Source organism: Onychostoma macrolepis, chromosome 17, assembly GCF_012432095.1.
Source record: "Onychostoma macrolepis isolate SWU-2019 chromosome 17, ASM1243209v1, whole genome shotgun sequence".
Classification (NCBI taxonomy): domain Eukaryota; kingdom Metazoa; phylum Chordata; class Actinopteri; order Cypriniformes; family Cyprinidae; genus Onychostoma; species Onychostoma macrolepis.
In genome coordinates this window covers 12,103,840-12,125,606 of record NC_081171.1, presented here as the reverse complement: position 1 = coordinate 12,125,606, position 21,767 = coordinate 12,103,840, and the positions used below count along the sequence as shown (strand labels likewise).

Here is a 21,767-nt window from a genome sequence, read left to right as displayed (position 1 = left end):
TATTACATTGTATTTGTGTCAGTGAAATAAGTAAAACCTCAAGTTATGGTTTAAACAGGATTGTTTAAACTAAAAATGAAAATTGTAATCATTGACTCATTCCAAACCCACATTAAGTTGTGAGTTGTGACAGAATGTTGAGGTTTCTCTTTTGCCAAAACGATAAAAAAAAAAAAAAAAAAAAAAAATTAACAGGTAATCTCTTACCAGAACTGGCCAAAATGGCAGAATAAAGGCCTGTTCTCACCAACAAAAATGTCTGTGAAAATCTGTTCTGTGATTTATCTCTCCAGACCAATGCATATAAAATGACAGAGGGGCTGAATGAAAATGCAAATTCACTCTGTAACAGTAGGTGGTGCTGACAGAAAATCAGAAATACCCTGTTTAACCTGGTAAACAAAGTGCTGCTCAACTTGGATTCTTTCTCTGCTATTCATTGTTGCAATGTAGTCTGTTTGTGATCACCACCAAGTTGTAGTTTTTCTGTAACAGCAGCTCTGGGAATGTGACCAAAAATGCAGTTCTTACTAATTGGCCTGATTTCTTTGTGGTGCAATAAAAAAAAAAAAAAAAAAAGTGTCTGTTATTTCTCCAAATTTATGCACCAAATATTTGTATTTGTGTGAACAGGCCTGGAAACTTTGATAAACACATAAACATGCACATACAATTTCAGTCCGTTCTTCACAATAAGGTATATACAGTGCTGTGCGGAAAAGAACAGCCTAGACATTGAACTAAATAACTTCTCCTGTGTTCTGAAGTAAAATAACAATCATACAGATTTTGAAAAACTTAAGGGCAAGTAAATGATGCCAGAATGTTCATTTTTGGGTCAACTATCGCTACAATCACAAGTGTAGCTGTTAGTGTGCATGTTTGAGGTTCAGTGGGTCTGGCTTTGCCTTCAGGGGCGTTGTGTGCTGCTCTTTTTGAGACCAAACCGTGTCGGCAGCACAGAGCGCCAGAGGTCATGACAGCAGTCACCACACTGGAGTTATTCAGCTCATTCTGTACACGCTCGTGTGTGTCAGTAGATATGTGTAAATAATCAGGAAATGAATTGTATTGCTTTGAAACATCACAAATTATATTCTAATACCCTAACTATTCCTACTCAACAATCATCTGAAAGATTACTGACAAATGAAAAGGAGAATCATGTGCACATATAGCTCATACACACAACACCATGGAAAAAAATGTACTGGTATAGTCCGAATATACTGGTATATTTATAAGAGCTTGTCACCTGATTTTGACCTTCATAGGTTCACCTGCTGTAACCTTATGTACATTAAGGTGTATTAATACTTGGCTATATTCTTCAGGGGTAGATATGGCACAAATACATTTACGACTAATGTTTAGGGGTACAGTGGAGGTATCTCTGAGGGAACTGCCCCAGTGACAAAATGTGTACACAACTGTTCAAAAGTTTGGGGCCAGATTCTTTTTGTATGTATGTACGTATGTATTTATTTATTTATTTTAAAGAAGTCACTTTTGACTACCAAATCTGCATTTATTTGATCAAAAAAGCTATTAAAGTAAATATTAGTGGAATATTATAATTTAAAATCATCTTCAGCATCACAAGATCCCTCAGAAATAATTATTATATGCTAATTTGGTGCACAACAAACAAAAATTTCTAATTGTTATCAACGTAAAAAAAAAAAAAATAGTTGAGCTGCTTAATATTTCTGTGGAAACTACTTTTTCAGGATTCTTTGATGAATAAAAAGTTTAAAAGAACCGCATTTATTTTAAAATATGTATTTTTTGTTGCCATTTAAAAATCTTTACACTCACTTTTGATCAATTAAATACATCCTTGCTAAATAAAAATATGAATTTCTTTAAAAAAAGAAAAAAAGAAGCCTAAATGTACAATTTCTGCAAATTTTTCCAGACATTGGTTTTGTATATTTGTGTGCACAAACTGTATCTGTTGTCATACATATGTATGACTGTTTACACGTTTAAGAGCTAATTAGATAATGGAAACAAACATCTATGGCCATGTCCCAGAAACAACTTGATTATATGCCATCCGGTTTGCATCCAAACAGCTTATAACATTTTCATTACTGCCATTCCATTAAAATGTGACAGATTTTCTAAGTTAGCTGTGATAGTGGCCAATATCTGAGTAGGAATTGAGTTTGTTCAAGCACACCCAAAGACAAGCCAGCAACACAAACCAAACCGATCCAGCAGGAGTGTACTCAGCTGCAAGCAATTTGAGCTCAGATCAGCTGTGGAGTCATGGGATTTAGTATTATTCCAATTACTGGGTCATTGTGTGTGTGTGCCTAACATCTGTACTTGAACCCCTGCTGTGACTGTGAGGCTTTCTGCCAATATGTTCCATTAAGACTAACAGTAACGATTAATCACTACTGATGTCTTTTATCATATACTGAGTCAGATCATCATAACTACATGTGTAATATCTTAAAAACTACAAAGACCCCTAAGATGTTATTAGAGTGTCAGAACACCCAGCTAAAAAACCCAAACAACATCAAGGCTGTTGTCGCAGAGTAAACAAGTATTTTCTACTACCATCAAATATCATGCAAAAAAGGATACAGGCTAAAATATTAAACTGAAAACATCATATTTCAAATCCAGTACAGGTCCAACAGAATCTGCAGGCACGCATTGTACATATTACATTTGCATGTGTGTGTTTACAGCATAGTATTTCCCAGTAAACACCTGCATCTGTTCCCAAAGGGCCTGCTCATATCACTGGCAATTTGATCATTACTGTGGCCAAATCTGTAAAAACACTTGCAGCTACAAATATGACATACAGCTATTAATAACCCTGCACTAAACCCAACAATGCAAAAATGATTATTAATTTTATTTTTAGCTTGTTTTCCAGTAAAAATAGATAAACATCCTTAAGATATCAAGACTTGGTTTCAATTAACTTTATTTTTCTTACCCCACCGGCAATTCGTTTTTTCTTGTTTAAAACAATGTTTTGGGAAAAATACAAATAATTCAAGATATATTCTCCAAAAATAAATCTAATACAGTTTTGCTTCTCAAGTAAATTAAAGTTGTTATTTTTTACTTGAAAATGACCAATACATTATTATTAAATGAATTATTATTATTATTATTATTATTATGCACAATCCATCCCAAATAGTTTGTGAGATAACAATTAGTGTGTCCAAAAATCATTGAAAAAAAAAAAAAAAAAAAAAATGGGAGCAACCAGTATATTCTAGTTAAATAGTCTATGTGGATGAAAAGATGAATTTTTATGACTTAGTATGTCCCAGTGCTGGCATACATTTTACCTACTCAAAAGTATGTACTTTGGTCATTACAGCTGAAGTTTATATATGATAAATATGCAATTTGCAGACCAAATCTCAGATATCTTTACACATTGATATCTACTAGTTGCAAACAGTCACCATAATGCTTGATTTATTTCTCCATGTGTATTGCTTAATTAAATTTTAGATAATAATCAGCCTTCTGCAAACATATTGTTTAAAATGACAAGCATACAGACAAACAGATGCTCATAAGCTCATACAGAAGCTAACCTCACAGTAACTCTCACTTTGTCTTAACACAAGAAAAAACTTCTACAAATGTGAGTGAACCTTTTCCGCTTTGCAAGACATGCAACATCTGTATGGACAGACTTATTTATTTTTACTCGAGATCTTGCGTGTGATTATTTACTCTTTTCATGTACCCTCAACCTTTTAACTGATGCAAATGTGAATGAAAAAAAACAAACAAAACACTCAGACTTGTTTTTTGTCAGCCGTCTAAAGTGGTTCAACCAAAGTATGTTGATTGGCTGATGGCACCACAAGAATGCACACATAACCAAATTCTCACTAACAATCTTGAGCTTTGCTGGCAGCAGACAGAAAATAATAATAATAATAATTTAATGCTTTTAAGGGCACATTTGAAAATAAAATTGGCAAACAACAAAACCTTATATGTTGCTTGTACAAAAAAGTCAGAATACATGGCTAAAAATAATTTTTTATTTATTCTTTTGGCTTGGATGGTGTAGTTCTGGCTAATTGGGCCATGCTAACCAGCCAAACGCTGACCCTCAGGAGTGAGTCAGCATGACCTCCAGCCACCACTGATGACCTCCCTGTCCTCCGTGTGACAGAAATACTAAGAACCTGCTCAGAAAACAGACTCTTATGAATGTGGGAGAAAAATAGTGTGTCCGTGCATTTCATGCCTTTGCTTTTTTGACCTTATAGCCATCAGTAATGTTGATGTTAGTGAATAAAACATAATCAGGTCACTTTTTGCAAATATTTTCAAATAAGTAAATGCACACAATTTATATTTAATTTATTTACTGGTAGAACTAGCCTATCCACTTCTCTATTCTCCATAATGTATTCAGATACACCTACAGTCCACATGACTCAACAAAACTATATAACTTTCACTTTAATCAACAACGCATGTCTATATTGCGAGGACCATACAAACCATGTTAGTGTGACCAATAGAGCTTTATATAAAAATCAGTTGGAGCCTTTTCATCTTGACCTGTCAATCGTGGTATAAAAGATTTATCTTTTAAATAAATTTTGTTCTTTTGAACTTTCTATTCATCAAAGAATCCTGAAAAATGCATGGTTCATGGTTCCCACAAAAATATTAAGCAGCACAAGTGTTTTAAACATGTTACTTGAGCACAAAATCAGCATATTGCAATGATTTCTGAAGGATCATGTGACACTGAAGACTGGTGTATGACTGCTGAAAATTCAGGAATAAATTATATTAAAAAAGTTCAATAAAGTTTAGGTTTTTAGTTATAGTTATTGTAGTGAATAAATGTTAGTTTGGTTTAGCATAATGTTAATGTAAGTGGCAGTTTATCTTACTCCCATCACATTTCTTCCAATATTATATTATAGTATCAAAATATTCAATAATTAAAGAAACAGAACAATTCCTTTAAGTAGTCAAAAGCTGAACTCAAAAATTATATATATATTTGTAATTGTATTTTATTCGTATTTTCATTTAATACATGAATGAGATAAAAGTAAAGCCCCAGGATTTCTGATGTGATTTGCTATGCTACCGACAGGATTAAATGGAAAAATAAATAATTTGTTTACAACTCCATTAACATTCCCCAGCAACGACCGGAAAGATGAAACAGAGAAATCCAAATACTCCCATACTCAAGTCTTTTTATTCCAGCAACTTTATAATAGACAATCCATCAACCTAACTGTCTCATTGCCTTTGATAATAGGTGTGTGTGTGTGTGTGTGTGTGTGTGTGTGAGCATGTGTATGCAAAAGAAAGAAAAGGCGGGGAGTAATGGGGACAGAACTCAAAGCCAGCTGCGGTCTGTCATGTGCAGAAGGGACCAGAGATGAATAGAGGAGAAAGAAAGATGGGATGAAGGGACAGATTTCTGTGCAACTGTCTGTGTGTGTATGTGTGAATAAAGGGCAGGGGGTTGTTGAGCAGAAAGGTTTGAGTGGGCATGCAGGACCACAGGAGCTGTCAGCTTCACAGCACAAAAACGCAGCACACGTTGCACCACCGTTTCATATTTATGTAAGAACATTTAATGGTCTCGGGCTCGGCTACTTAAAAGGTAATTACCATAATTATCAGAAACCCTCTCGTTTAGCATGACATGGGGAGTCATTTGAACGACGTGCAGCGCTCACCAAAAATCCAGGACATTTCTTGGAAAAATTCGCCTGTGTTTGATCGCTCATCATATGAAGAGTAAGTAGAGTTCATGGGTCATTTGTCGAGATATGGAGAACAGACTATTTTGTGATTTTCTGTAACGTACAGTGATCTAAAGTAAAGTTTAGTCCAGCATGGTTCAGTCAGGTAACCTCTAATTGACTGGACACATACTGAGGGCCTAATGCTGATATTCAACAGAAATCAAAGACTGTGATTTAACATACTGTCTACATTCTGTGCTTATACAAATGAAGGCAGACACACATTGAATAGATCTCTTAACAGGAGTGTTATAATGGCGTCAAGTTTTTGTTCTTAACCTGTGTCGGCCTCTCTCAGAGAGAGACTCTAGCCTACGCTTTCACCTCCTTGTGAATAACACCCTGTCATTAGCATAGCGATTATGAGCATTAGCATGGGTAGACTCTCTTTACCTGTCAATCAAATAAACTCTTATTGTAAAATCTTAGATTCTACAGGTGCAAGAGGCTTTTTGTATGAAATGTGAGTTGTGTCTGAGAGAAAAAAAAAAGCATAGTTCTAATACTGTTCTAACATTTTCCCCAACATGATGTGAATTATGTCAGGGTCTGACCCCCTGATTAAGTCTTAAATCCCCTCAAAATTTGGGGGTCTTGTCATATTCTTTTTGCATACGAGTACTTATTTTAACAGTGTTTTCAAACAACATTTGCGTAAACCCTCTAAAGCGTTCATCTGAGGAGGTTACTATAGCAACAGTACAGTAGGCTGCTCAAACCCTGTGCATTTGTATCAGTATCTAGAAATTATCTTCTTTGACTGTAATTAGGCCTTTTGACAGCACTTGTTTAGACTTAAAAACACTAATATTCAAGATATAGTCTTATGCATTGTTGCTTCTCATGTAAATTCATGTTTTTTTTTTACTGGAAAATTAAACAAAAATACTCATTTAGAATAGGCTTTTTTGCACTACACATCACCTATATATATATACAGGTGCTGGTCATATAATTAGAATATCATCAAAAAGTTTATTTCACTAATTCCATTCAAAAAGTGAAACTTGTATATTATATTCATTCATTACACACAGACTGATATATTTCAAATGTTTATTTCTTTTAATTTTGATGATTAGAGCTTACAGCTCATGAAAGTCAAAAATCAGTATCTCAAAATATTGGAATATTTACATTTGAGTTTGAATAAATGACCATCCCTACAGTATAATATGCATTTGAAATATATCAGTCTGTGTTTAATGAATTAATATAATATACAAGTTTCACTTTTGAATGGAATTAGTGAAATAAATCAACTTTTGATGATATTCTAATTATATGACCAGCACCTGTATATATATATATATATATATATATATATATATATATATATATATATATATATATATATATGTGTGTGTGTGTGTAAAAAACCCTTTAAGGTACTGCTACATTTACTGTTGTTAGGGGTGTGCGATATCACAATTTCTGATTGTGGATGATTAAAATGTCTCCACAATCTGCCTTTGAAGAAATATCTGCAGTGCACATTCTATCAGTTGCAGTTCTGGTACCTCCATCTCAATACTCAATACAACGCGACAGATCACATCAAATGGTAACTAAGCGGTAGAGTTACAGTACACTCACAGGACACTGCACTTCGCAATCACAAAAGTACATTATTTGCATGTGCTTTAAAGCCTTGCTGGTTAAATATCTCATTCACGTGCTGTTCTGACGTGCTTTTTCTGAGTGCGCACATCTGAAGCATGATCACACTAAGAAGCCTGTCTAACAGCGCCTGATTACAGGATTAAGTCATCATTCATGTCTGATTGCACTAATACTGTTAAAAACACACAGGGTTTACATATAAACACATTTGGTTATGTCTAAAGTTAAAGTAAACAGTTGGGAGAAAAACGTATGCACCTGTATATGAGATGCATGCAGGTCTTAAAGTGACAGCAGACTAATGGTGCTAAACATGCTGCCGCTTGTCATTAAAGGGATAATTCACTCAAAAATTAAAATTCTGTCATTATTTACTCACCCTCATGTTGTCCCAAACCTGTATTAATTTCTTTCTTGTGCTGAAAACAAAATAAGATATTTTTAAGAATGTGCATAACCAAATAGTTGCTGGTCCCCAGGGACTTTGATAATAGGAAAACTGTTTAGTTACCCACATTCTTCAAAATAACTTTTATGTTCAACAGAAGAAAGAATCTCATTCAAAACAACTTAAGAGTGAGTAAATGATGACAGAATTTTCATTTTTGGGTAAACTATCTCTATAATGTTAATAAAACAACAAAACACAAAGTAAAATCACTCACTGCTCTTGACTGAAGAGCTTTAATACAGTTGCTTTAGTGAGAATCATTGTATAGTTTAATTTTAATTTTTTTTTATTACATTTCTTCAATGCAGCTGCTACATACTGTATACCCATTGTACCTGAAAAAATAAAGCACTGTTTATTTTATATTATGTGTATTTGTAAGTTGTATCTTTGTTCTTATTTTTTAATAACAAAGATAAAATAATAACAAAGATTTTTATCTTCACCCACTTTGGCCTAAATATATTCCATTAATTTTTTATTTTATATTTTATCATCTTGTGAGGCTTTATTAGCAAACATAGGGAAATTATTTTTCTCGGGCTCAGACTTGCAAAATAGTAAAACCAACATGACAAAGATGTTCTTTGAATGTTCAAAATCCAATCATTTCAACAGGACTTCACACACCCAGATTTCACAATGGGTTTAAGTTGGTCATGTAGATTTGCCATGTTGACCAACAGAAAACTGATTTGGTTGAAAATGAATTATGTGTGACCTGTGCTTCATAGATTGTTACACTGTAGACAATCGACAATAGTCATTTTTGTCTGTGTAAATTTCACTGAATTTGACCACACCTTTGGTCTAGAATTTAAAATGTGTAAGGGAGTTGACGTTAGCTACAGTAACTGCACTTGTGGCACTTTACTGCACCTAGAAAATTACAATTAACAATTGTAATTTAATTAACCCCTGAAAGGTTTTGAATACGTAACACACTGATTACCACACTAAACCAAAACCACTCCTAAAACTACTCAAGAAACACCACCACTGTTCACACATCACCTGAAGTCTATCCCAGCACTCCAACATTATCAGAACTACACTCCAAACTCAGGCCTATAAAGTATGCTGTTTTACGAAAGGTTGCTGGTTCAAGCCCATAATGAATGCCACTACTGTGCTCTCAAAAATAACCCTAGTCTTGATCAACAGCATAAGAATTCAGCAATGAATTTAAAATCACTCAAAAATCTCGAAAATGTGTGCGTGGAGAAACTGATGTTCAAAGCACGCCACATGGCCATTTTAGCTCTCGTTATTCTCTCATAAATGCAGGTACTTTCCAGATGGTCCTCAACAGTTTTTAGTGGCTTCCAATCAGATCAAAGGAATGGAAAATTAGCCTAGCAGCTCTTCTGATATTACAAATCACACAGGCACATATTCTCATGCATATACACGCACACTCTCAGCTGGAAAATATGGAGAATGAGAAGTTAAGGAAGCAGAAATAACAATGCTCACCAGCTCTGCCCTGTCACAGTTTATGCCAATCAGTCCTCAAATCAGTGAACAGCTAACAGCTAACCTTTTCCCTAGAACCAGGTTTCTTCAGTTACCTTTTGCCTAGTTAGGATCTTGTGAGAAAAACAGAAACTAAAGTTACCATTTCACAATGCCATTTTTTTCAGCGAGTATCTCTTTCTTTGTTGACACTATCTGTCTTTTGAAGGGCTAACATATCAAAGTTTCCTCATGGACATTTTGCCTCCCTGTGATTGAGAGTGAGGGGGTCACAGCTTGTGCCTGCAGCTGTGATTTCAGAAGAAACAGCACCATGCTGACCAGACCACACAACAGAGCAACCGAGCATCAAAACAACACGTTTCTCATCAGGAGATGGGGCAAAAGACATTTGTTCAAAAGCCTGGAAAATGGCACTCTTCATGAAGACTGTTTCACAAAATTGTTCAATATTCCATCCATATACTGTAAAAAAATAAAATAAAATTATAGCAATTTTAAGTGTAAAACTGTTAAACACAGTAAAATACTGTTAAATATTCACTGCCTGTGTTATTGTGGTGGTTTTCAATATATGTTAAAGGTATAACATTTTTTAGTAACACTGTGGCCTTAATAATTCAGCAGAAAAGGGCTGCCGGATTTTCCAGTTTAAAAAACCTAATCTCATGGCAATTCGTACATATTTTACTAAGTGGCTAATTCATATAAATTCATAAGACCTCACTTGTACGAATTTGTACGATTTGTGAAAATTTGTAGGTACATATTTTACAAGGTGGCAAATTCATAGGAATTCGTACGAAGGACCAACCCTAACCCTGCCGCTAAATTTACCCCTCACAGAAATTGTACAAAAACGCAGTGTGGCTATATGAATTCATATGAATTAGCCAACTCGTAAAAAAATACATAAGAATTGGTTGTGAGACAGCAATTATAAATTATAGTTTTAAACTATAATATTTACAGGTTGTTCTGTAATTATGTTTACATTTTTACTGTATTTTTACAAAATAAAACCGCATCTGCCAGTGTTTTCCTGTAAAAAGTACAGGATTTTTTTATAATGTACTCAGCAGGGATGCATCAATATTACACGTCTGGCTGATATCGATAAACAGATCATTAATTTCATGCTATGTCTGATTACTTATAAATGGCAGATATTGCTAAAATAAAATATAAAATTTGCTAAAGAGGGATCATCAGGTGACAGCTAATCTAAATGTAAAAATAGTTAAAATGTGCATGTGCAATTAAGGCGAGACACTGCAGGTGAGTAATTTTTTTTTTTACTAATAGTTATCACCTTACTTACCTAGTTGATTGATTACATTCATAATTGCAAACATTTTTTGTATTACAAGTTTTCTAAAATGTTAGGTTTAAATATGCAAATGAGGCATTATTTAATGAAATATGCACTAATTTGCATACATTTCTAGTACAAAAATCTAAACACTGGATGAAGTCAGTTTCAAAATTCTTGTTTCATTTTTTTGACATATTACAGTCAAAAGTTTTTACAGAGGGAATTTTGGGTATCTCATTTTGTCACTCCATAATTCAGAAAATACTTAGAACAGACAGAAAACACTATATTTTGACAATTTTTGGGGGATTAAACTGTTGTATATAATCAAGCAAATTATATATGAACAAATCCCTCTGTAAAAACCTTCAGGATATAGACAGGAATAAAAATGTAAAGTTTGGTGTGTGTAAGTGCTACTGAAGTGGAGATTTATGGCTCAGTGTAGGAGAAAAAACTCATTTTGAGTTTGAATATGTATTGTAATTGAAATCTATTGACACAAATAGATAAAGTGCTATAAAAGAAACACTTAACAGTGTCTTTTGGATGTTTTTGTTCTACTAGTCTGAAAAAACACTTTATGAAAAACCAAAAAGCCCAAAATCTCAAAATTGACAGGTGCATGAAAAAACAGTGTTTTTGCCTGTAGTGTCTCCACTTAAATATGCAATATCAACAAAGGATAAATCTCTAATATCGGCCAATAACTGATATGGAACCAACATCTGTAATTTTCAACTTTTCTGCTTTTGACAAGCTTTACCGTCAAGCTTTGTCAATGTCTCACTGGAATGTTTGGTCTTACAAAACTCACTTAAGCTGTTTAGCAGAGTTGATGTGAATGAGGCTGTTTCTTGACTTACTGAAAGTGTCTGTCTTCTCATCGGCAGCACTGCTTTAATTTATTCACACAGGGCTTCCCTCCACTTTAAAGTGCTAATCATGTCCTCTCTTGACTGCTTTCAGCTTCAGTAAAGAAGCTAGAGTAAGCATTATAGCAAATGTTGAAATTAGCTTATTGTGACAATATGGGGCTGGGCATGAGGAGGAAGTGTGTTTTACAGTTCGAAAGAAAAAAATGAGGAATACAAAATATTGCTCCACTTTGGAGTTGAATAAAAGAGACTTTATGTAACACTTGGTTGCACAGAAACCAAAGTAATTCACATTAATATTGGGATACCAGAGAACCTGCTAGGTTATTTCCAGGGGCGGTGCTGTTGTTTCAGGGCCCAAAACAGACATGACTAAGAGGTTATGCTGATTTAGTTAATGGAAAGATTTTAGTGAAAGACATTCATTAAAATGAGTCAAGTGTGTTGCGTTCCTTTCTAGTTACTACACACTTTCATCTTCCTTCAGCACTCATAAAAATGTGAAAACAACATATGCTGCTCATATGCACGTTGACATTCATGACAGGAAGTGGCTGTGTGTCAAATGGAGTTCACTGTGTTATCATTTACTCATCCTTGTGTCTTTTAATTCTGTATGACTTACTCTCTTCAGTGGAACACAAAAAGAAAAATTCTGAATTCCCAAGCTCTTCTTCTGTACAACGAAAGTGAATGATGACCACAGATGTCAAGCTCGATTTATGACAAGAATTTCAGTAAATAATGAAACATTTCAGCCTGTTCTCTAAGCTATTGTATGACTTCAGAATATAGTGCATGAGTCATACGGGCCAGTTTTATGATACTTTACGTGTTTGAGATTGACAGCCCTTAGTCACCATTCACTTTCACTGTATAGAAAAAGAGCTTGGAAACTAATTTTCTTTCTCCTTTAGATGAGAAAAAGAGCCAGTTTGGAACATCATGAGGGTTAATAAACTATCAAACAATTATTTTAAAGACAACTAACACTATTATTACTTAGCTTTAATGTGGCACTTTCAGAATGACCAAAAAAATAGAAATGCACATATACATACAACCCGAATTCCCGGAAATGTTGGGAAGTTTTTTTAATTTTAATAAAATGAAAACTAAAAGACTTACAAATCACATGAGCCAATATTTTATTCACAATAGTACATAGAGAACATAACAAATGTTTAAATGGAGAAATTTTACACTTTTATCCACTAAATGAGCTCATTTCAAATTTGATGCCTGCTACAAGTCTCAAAAAAGTTGGCACAGGGGCAACAAAGGGCTGAAAAAGCAAGAAATTTTGAAAAGATTCAGCTGGGAGAACATCTAGCGACTAATTAAGTTAACTGACAACAGCTCTGTAACATAATTAGCTATAAAAGGGATGTCTTAGAGAGGCAGAGTCTCTCAGAAGTAAAGATGAGCAGAGGCTCTCCAATCTGTGAAAGAGTGTGTAAAAAGATTGTGGAATACTTTAAAAACAACGTTCCTCAACGTCAAATTGCAAAGGCTTTGCAAATCTCATCATCTACAGTGTATAACATCATCAAAAGATTCAGAGAAACTGGAGAAATCTCTGTGCGTAAGGGACAAGGCCGAAGACCTTTGTTGGATATCCGTGGTCTTCGGGCCCTCAGACGACACTGACGACATTACTAAATGGGCCCTAGAATACTTCCAGAAACCACTGTCGGTAAACACAATCCGCCGTGCCATCTGCAGATGCCAACTAAAGCTCTATCATGCAAAAAGGAAGCCATATGTGAACATGGTCCAGAAGTGCCGTTGTGTCCTGTGAGCCAAGGCTCATTTAAAATGGACTGTTTCAAAGTGGAAAAGAGTTCTATGGTCAGACAAGTCAAAATTTGACATTCTTGTTGAAAATCACAGGCGCCGTGTCCTTCGGGCTAAAGAGGAGGGAGACCTTCCAGCGTGTTATCAGTGTTCAGTTTAAAAGCCAGCATCTCTGATGGTATGGGGTGCATAAGTGCATACGGTATGGGCAGCTTGCATGTTTTGGAAGGCACTATGAATGCTATATATAAAGGTTTTAGAGCAACATATGCTCCCCTCCAGACAACGTTTATTTCAGCAGGACAATGCAAAACCACATACTGCAGCAGTGTTAATTTCGTCAACGAACCTTTTTTCTGTGACTAAGACGAGACGTTGACGAGCTAAAACTAATATCTGATGATAAAAACTATGACACAATTTATGCCGCGTCTTCGTTAACAAGACGAGATGGGACTAAAATATTATTTGAGGACTACCGGACATTCAAAATACATCCTACAGGCTAAGTTAACTGTCTTCAAAATGTGTGTCTCTGTCATTGGATGGGGCATTTGCATATCTAGTCTCAGTATGGCAGCCGCAGTGGACGGATTGGCTACCAAAACGCGATCTGAAACAATGCCCTCAGCACCGGAAGGGTTAGGGATAGGGTGACCAGACGTCCCGTTTTTCCCGGGAGTCACAATTCGTTGTCGATTAACTTGAAAGTTATTGAAGGCGGGATAGGCAGAATCGCGCTGATAGAAGTGCTCTCTCTCTCGCGCACGCTCAACTTCTTCAGTTCTCATACAGCGCGCGATCACTTCTCAGCGCTCAAATACACACACAGCAGTCCACATGTCTATCGTGTAGAGTCAGAGTATCTCACGTAAATACAGTCGGTTATCGCTTAAGTGAGCGTAAACAGGTGGGTGAAAACTTCCGTCTTATATGGACAGCATTTCTATAATTATCATCAATGTGTCATCAATGTTAACCAACAAAAGATGTTAAATAAATGTATACTTGTTAAGTAAACCTACTGTATCTGAAAAATGAGTTTAATTTGTATCTCTACCAAAAAATGAAAATTTATTTAAGTTTTTCCAAATTCAATCCTTGATTCAAATTTCTCTTAAGCTTAATTGATTTGGTCTAAAGAGAGAAGAATTGATGACTATTTTTGTTTGAATACTACATATAAAATAGCTACCAAAATAAAAGCTGGTAACTGCAGTTTGACTAAAAGTAATGACTAAAAGTTGACAAAAATGCAATGACTTTTCGTCGACTAAAACTATGAAAGACTCAAATGACTAAAATGTGACTAGGACTATTAAGCATTTTCATCTCAAGATAAAGACTAAGACTAAATCAAAAATGCCTGCCAAAATTAACACTGTACTGCAGCTATTACAACAGCACTGCAGTTCAGATCTTTCGCCTATAGAGAACATTTGGCGCATCATTAAATGAAAAATACACCAAAGACGGCCATGAACTCTTCAGCAGCTGGAAACCTGTATCAGGCAAGAAAGGGACCAAATTCCAACACCAAAACTCCAGAAACTCATAATCTCAATGCCCAGGCGCCTTCAAACTGTTTTGAAAAGAAGAGGAGATGCTACACCATGGTAAACATGCCCCCGTCCCAACCTGTAGCAGGCATCAAATTTGAAAGGAGCTCATTTTGTGCATAAAATTGTAACATTTCTCAGTTTAAACATTTGTTATGTTATCTATGTTCTATTGTGAATAGAATATTGGCTCATGTGATTTGAAAGTCTTTTAGTTTTCATTTTATTCAAATTTAAAAAAACGTCCCAACATTTCCGAAATTCAGATTGTATTTAAACACTTCATACCACTGTCTACTATGCAGTCCAGTCCACAGATTTGGAATTCATCTTTATCTTTGAATTTTCTCTGACTGAGAAAGCGGCAAAGGAGAAGGACATTATAAAGAAGCAGAAAACCGAAGTTACACAGTCAGCGCTCAGCTGCTGCAGTGAGACACAGAGCCGAGCTCATTTTAATGAACCCAGAAGAAGACATGAAGAAAAAGATTTCTGCAGCAATATGGTGCTTTTCTTTTTTTTACAGGAACAGTGACGCAAAATGAGAATGAACTTCATGCTGTCCAATATGGCGAACAATAATGTTCTCTTCAGGCCTTGAAACAGCCTGACTGGAAGCAGCTGATTGGACTTGCGAACACAGACACAAAACGTCACTCAAAGCACAAATATTGCTGTATTGATGGAAAATGACACGGTCGGAGTGTAAAACGTGTGTGAAATGAGTCTCACCTGCCATGTTCAGGACAGCTCTGCAGGTTCCCTCCTCACAGCACTGGAAAATGCCTGGTAAGATGTGAGTACCGGTTAGTCACTGGAAAATACTGAATCACCTGCTTAGGTAATATTTCACGAATGGAGTGTGTGAGTGGGGGAAGTGTGTGTGTGTGTGTGTGTGTGTGTGTGTGTGGTGATGAAATCGTGTATTCAGTGTCTCACTGAGCACACTAAGGTGGGCCGTATCGTATTTAAATAATAATATGGGTTTATGCATCACCTGTGTGTGTCTACAGTTTCAATGTGTCAAGGTCAACAGTTTCCATCTAGCCGTAGAGTCCAAACCTAGTGACCTTTAAGGTTTAAAATATGATGGATGTGTCACTAGGAGCTGCTGTAATGTGGTCTCCATTGCTCTCGAAGCCCTGCAGAATTCATTGCGAGCTCAGTTTTTGAGGCCACTATAATTCTCCCTTCCTATGTCTGTAATGGTTTTATTGAGTGAAACATTTCAATGAGCTGCTCAAAAGAGCAGCGTGGTCAAGTATTGTGTGCTGTGTAATGCATGTGTCCTTCAGGTTACACTTATCGATGTCATTAGCTATCTGAGAATCACTTTGAATGGCCATTAGATAAAAATCGTGAAGTTGAGTTATTAATGCTGGCAAATAGTGATCCATCCATCCAGTGTTTTCTATATAGAATAATTTATATGGGATGCATGTTTAGATCATGTTTAGATTAAATAGTGTTTAAGATCAATGTGCAGTTAATCCAAGAATTTGATACAGTACTCACAAATAAAAAAAATTTAAATTGAAATATCCATGCTGAGCCTTTCAATCTGCTTTAACGTGTGTGTGAATTTAACTGTGATTGTGTTGTTTTCCATTGTGTGTGTATAAGAAGATAAAATTACACACACACAGTGCAGCAATCACACTTCTAATTATTACCACAGCAGCACCGTCACACTTCCCACAATTACCACAATGATATTATTACATGTTTTATCATTACCGCAGCAATAATAGAACTCCTATCGGAGCTGCTCCACCGCAAACATAGGGCAAAGCACACAATTACTGTGGCCAGAGAGGAAGGAAAAAGGTCTGCAGTATTTTGGAGTTCTGCTTTGGTTTATATCTCTATAATGGCTGATGACAAAGTGGAGGTCAGGCCTTTTATGAGAACAGCCTTAATAACACACCCTGATGCACAAGCAAATGAAAACCATCTGTAGAGGATCAGCTAGCCAGAAATCTCTGTACTATTTCAGAGTCACAATCAACGATTGGCACGAACGTTAACGTAATATTAATGAAACATACACAGCACTAACAGTAACTATGAAATGTATAGAATATACACATAATATATAATACATATAAAATAAAAATTGGAATATATATAATTTGATGTGTATTATGTAAAATATTTTATAGATAAGTGCTGTGCATGCTTCATCAATATTGTTACATCAACATTCGTGCTTTAACTGTAGGTTTGTCACAATATCAGATTTTCACTACACATTTATCGAATGTCTTGAGAATCTTGGAAAAACAAAACAAAAAATGCCGATATTTAATTTTTAATTTATTTACTTTTTAAATATCACAATTATGATCACGATCATGACACTCCTAATTAAATGATTAAATCACACACACAGAGCAAATAACGAGATAAGAGGAAAACATTAAAGTAACAAGTGAGTAAAAAAATTATGAAATTATTAAACAAAATATGGCATTATACAAAATAAAATCACTTTTTGCATCTTTCAAAGACATTTTGGTTTAATATGTGGACACCTCATTATATAGGTATTACAGTGTATCGCATATCATACCCACATATCGCATATCAGATCTTACACATCACCACTTAGCTCATCCAATTTTTCCTGCTCATTCACTCTTTTCCATTCCCCCATCCTTCCATCGCTTTCTTCCAAGTCTCCCTCTGATCAAAACAACTGTCAGCCTCCTCCGGGCCTGACCACAGAGTAGCGTGAGCATTAACTATAATCTCTGTGTGCAGCTGTGCGCAGTGCGTGTCTATCAGTGTGTCTGTGTGTGTGTGTGTGTGTGTGTGTGTGTGTGTGTCAGGAGCAGAGCAGAGCATTAAACTCACAGCCTGTGTCTGATGGGGTTCACCTTGACTTCTCTTAGACTCCAGACGGCTGTTTGGCCGCCATTAACTGGCTGTGTGTAGGGGGGGAAAAGACTACGAGCTCTATCTGTGGGAATCCATTGATTTGGTTCTTAAGCCTTCAGGGGGGTTTAAATGTCCAGGCTGTGCTCTTTAAATATGCGTGTTTATGAAGCCACACAGAGGGGTAGTGCAGTGTTAAGCACTTAAGTATGAGAGACAGGCCCAATGTGAATGCATTTGTGTGTGCGTGTGTGTCTAGCCTCTAAGAAAATGACTTGGAGAACTAATAAAAACAATTATTTTAACTGATGTATACATTCACATATTTATACATCACTAATCCTGTGGACAAAACAGACTACAGATATGAAAGAGGAACTGTCTAATAATCCAAAATAAATAATTTATAATCTCAGTGATGGATTTGACACAAAATAATAATATACACACCTCCCAAAAATTCAGAACCATTGTAACTTTACAGAATATTTTGATTATGATTCGATTATTGTTTGGAATTTTTAAAATAATTTTACTTATTTTAAGTATATAATTTAGTATACAAATATTTTCCGTATTTAAATAAATAAATACATATTTAATATTATTTCAATATAAAAAAATTCAAAATTATTTGTTGCTGTTTTAATTAAGTAATTCTTATATTCAGCTAGGATGTATTAAATCGATTGAAAGTGACAAAGACATTTACCAAAAACATTAATAATAATAATAATTTTATATATAATATATATATATATAGATTCCACAAAAATATTAAGCAGCACAACTGTTTTCAACGTTAAGAAAATAAACACCAAATCAGCACCAACACGTGTGACACTGAAAATTCAGCTTTGACATCACAGGAATAATTTACATTTTAAAACATTAGAACAGAAAACAGCTATTCTAAATTTAAAAATAATAATTCACAATATTACTGTTTTATTGAATTTTTTAATCAAATAAATGCAGACTGGGAGAGCATAAGAGACTTCTTTCAAAAAATCTTACCAACCCCAAATTTTGGAGCCGTAAAGTATATATGAAATATAATAGAAAATATTAAAATAATAAGGTAAAAACTCTGGCCTAATATTTCAATACAATGGCAGCAACAATAAGATAAAGCACATATTTAATTAATATTAGTAACCAGAACTATATATATATATATATAACCATATTATTCATCTACCATGTAACATAGTCCATTAACCTAACTACTATATACTTGTCTGCACCTATTACAACTGGAATTATTAATGTACAGAATTACATGAACAAAATCCACATTTGTCTTCATCAAAACAGGTCCGCAAAACAAACACTTTTAAATTTGCAGTTTCCTCTGAAGTGACAGCCAAATGATTTTTTTATTTAAGTGGATATTTAAGGAGGTACAAAGTTAAGCAGTAATAAGGAGGGCAGGTTTCTCCTCAATGGTTTTTGAAGAGTGTATATCACAACAACCATATCTTGAGCGCAAGAAATGCAAAGTGCTTGGAGGTGTGACTAGTAAATGCCTGAAGCATTAAAACATCACATTTGATTGGTTAGTCAGTTTGTGACCTTGACTAAGGTTGCCCCTGGTTCCCATTCACATTGCTGTATGGTAAGACCCTGTTTCTCAGAGAACGCTGACCCCTCCCACTCCTCTCCACGGTTACTGTTACCATGACACTGTGAGTAATCCATATCACTCACTAAAATTTAACACCTTCAGGGAGTGAAAGAGTGAAAAAGTGAAAGACTCCAACTGTGAGAGAAAGAGAGATGAAGGTTTCCAAGCCGCTGAAAAGCTCCTGTCATGTACATTATTCTAGCTTGTTTTCTGGATAACTGTCTTCTGCTGTCTGTCCCAATGGCCTCTGCTCTGACAAAGCACTCATAGATCATTTTTACTTGGGCACTTCAAACTTCGGTCCCGGTGAGATTCAACACAAAGAGGAGAAGAGAGACAAGCATGAATAGAGACAGAGTTTCCAGCATTGGTTGATCTCTTTTCTTCTCCCGAATGAGTGAGTTTCTGTCCTGTCTCTGCTCCAGGAGGGCCATCTGAGCTGACCAAACTAGTTTTATCTGTTCACCCTTCTCTTCTGAAGTGAAGGACATTAATCCTTTTTATTGATCCCTCGCTTTGGTGCTCACAACATTTAATTAGTTTCAGTGGTTCTAGCGATCACTCACACAGTCTGTTTCCTAGTAGCCTATCTGGGTGACAGAAAAGCTTTATCTAGCCATTTACTGTAGCATTCACCAAGTTATCCAGACAGAAGTGGGTCCTCTCCGGGCTCATGAGTTAGTCATGCAGGACATCACTGGATCAGCATTCTATGTTGGTCGTTGCTACTGACTGCCAAGCCTAAATTCTAAACCTTACCTCCAGTCGCTTTAAAACATGTAACCTTAATCTGATCATAACCTTAACTCGCATCATCCAAGTCTAACCTTTAACTCTACATGCTAACCCAAACTTCAACCTATTATATAAATTACATACAGAAAAATTACATTTTAGTCACTACACTCAGTGCAAATTTTGCTGATTTGCAAAAAAGGCCTAATATTACCTTATTTGATGATGCTGAGATCAGATATAACAATAAAAAATAAACCAAGTACTTTTTTTTTCACAAAATGAGAACAAAGATTTTTAAAACAATACACATGTATCAGCTTTAAAGCACTTTAAAGGGTTACTCCACCCCAAAATTTAAATTTTGTTATTAATCACACAGAACAGCGTACGCAGTTTGTGTCCAGCGGATATTCTCCAAAATGGTGCTATGCTGACACAGAGGAGACAAATTGTTGAATAAAGTCATTATTTTAGTTTTTTTTTGCATACAAAAAGTATTCTCGTAACTTCATAACGTTACGGTTGAACCACTAATGGCAGATGGACTATTTTGACGATGTGTTTCTTATTTTTATGGGCCTTGACAGTGCAAATTGTTTGGCAGTCCCATTTTTCTTCCAAAATATCTTAAATTGTGTTCCGAAGACAAACAAAGCTTTTACGGGTTTAGAACGACATGAGGGTAAGTGATTAATGACAAAATTTTCATTTTGGGGTGGAGTAACCCTTTAATGGCCAAATTAACAAAACTAAACACAAACAAAAGACAAGTTTCCGTACTTGTCAAAAGTTTCAAAAATATTCTTTTTTCTATTCAATTTAACTTTGAATCTGCAAAGGAGTGGGAAAAGTCTTCAGAATCATTCATACATGTGAAAGATTGACTGAGAATGTATTGAACAAATAGTTCAATAGTTCAATGGCTTAGAGGAAGATTGTGGAAGTTTTTCTGGTGATTGAAAGATAATACTAGACTTCTTTCCTTGCAAATGTTTGTCGAAATCAAAAACGCTACAAAAAGCATATCACATTTTGTGAGAAAGTGGCATGCTAGAGTAAAACGGACTCCAAAACGGTGCTATATAAATAAATTAAACTTGAACTTGAAACATATTTAGTCTAGAACTACAGTAAGATCATGTTCACACACAATGCTCTGCACTTACTCATGGGGCCTCATTTATAAAGCGTGTGTACGCTCAGATTTGATCTTAGAGTGTGCGTAAGCTTAAATCCACGCCAGCGCTCATATTTATAAAAACGGTCTTTGACGTGGAAAAGTGCTTAGTGTCACGTCAGGGTCTGAGCAGACGTACGCACTTTTTATTGTCGGAGTACTACAGGTTTTTGAAAATGTAAGCTGTTCTTGCAGCTCGCTGTTCTAAATTATGATGATTGGTGATATTTTATATGTTAATGACATGAATTAGGAGTCGTTTACAAGGCAGAGAGTTGAAACCATTCAATTGTGCGCAAGTTTAAGATCATTTGCGATTCATAGATTTCACATTTGAAAGAGAGGCGTACGCGATTTCTGTTTGTACGTTCATTCTATGAATTGCTCGTACGCAAATCTAAGAAATGATCGTAAGATCAAATTTAGGATAGTTTCTGCACAACATTTTATAAATGAGGCC

General features: G+C 35.3%; 1 protein-coding gene across 2 annotated transcripts in view; it reads right to left on the bottom strand.

Annotated features, from left to right (window-relative positions):
* Positions 1 to 15,695, bottom strand: part of slc8a1b (solute carrier family 8 member 1b) — a 105,324-nt gene extending 89,629 nt beyond the window's left edge. Inside the window, exon 1 of one of the 2 annotated variants that reach the window (XM_058749209.1) lies at positions 15,621 to 15,695. The gene's annotated coding sequence lies outside the window, so the exon portion shown is untranslated. The remainder of the gene's footprint in view (positions 1 to 15,620) is intronic. The other variant, XM_058749210.1, reaches the window with a different exon arrangement.
* Positions 15,696 to 21,767: the final 6,072 nt, after the last annotated feature.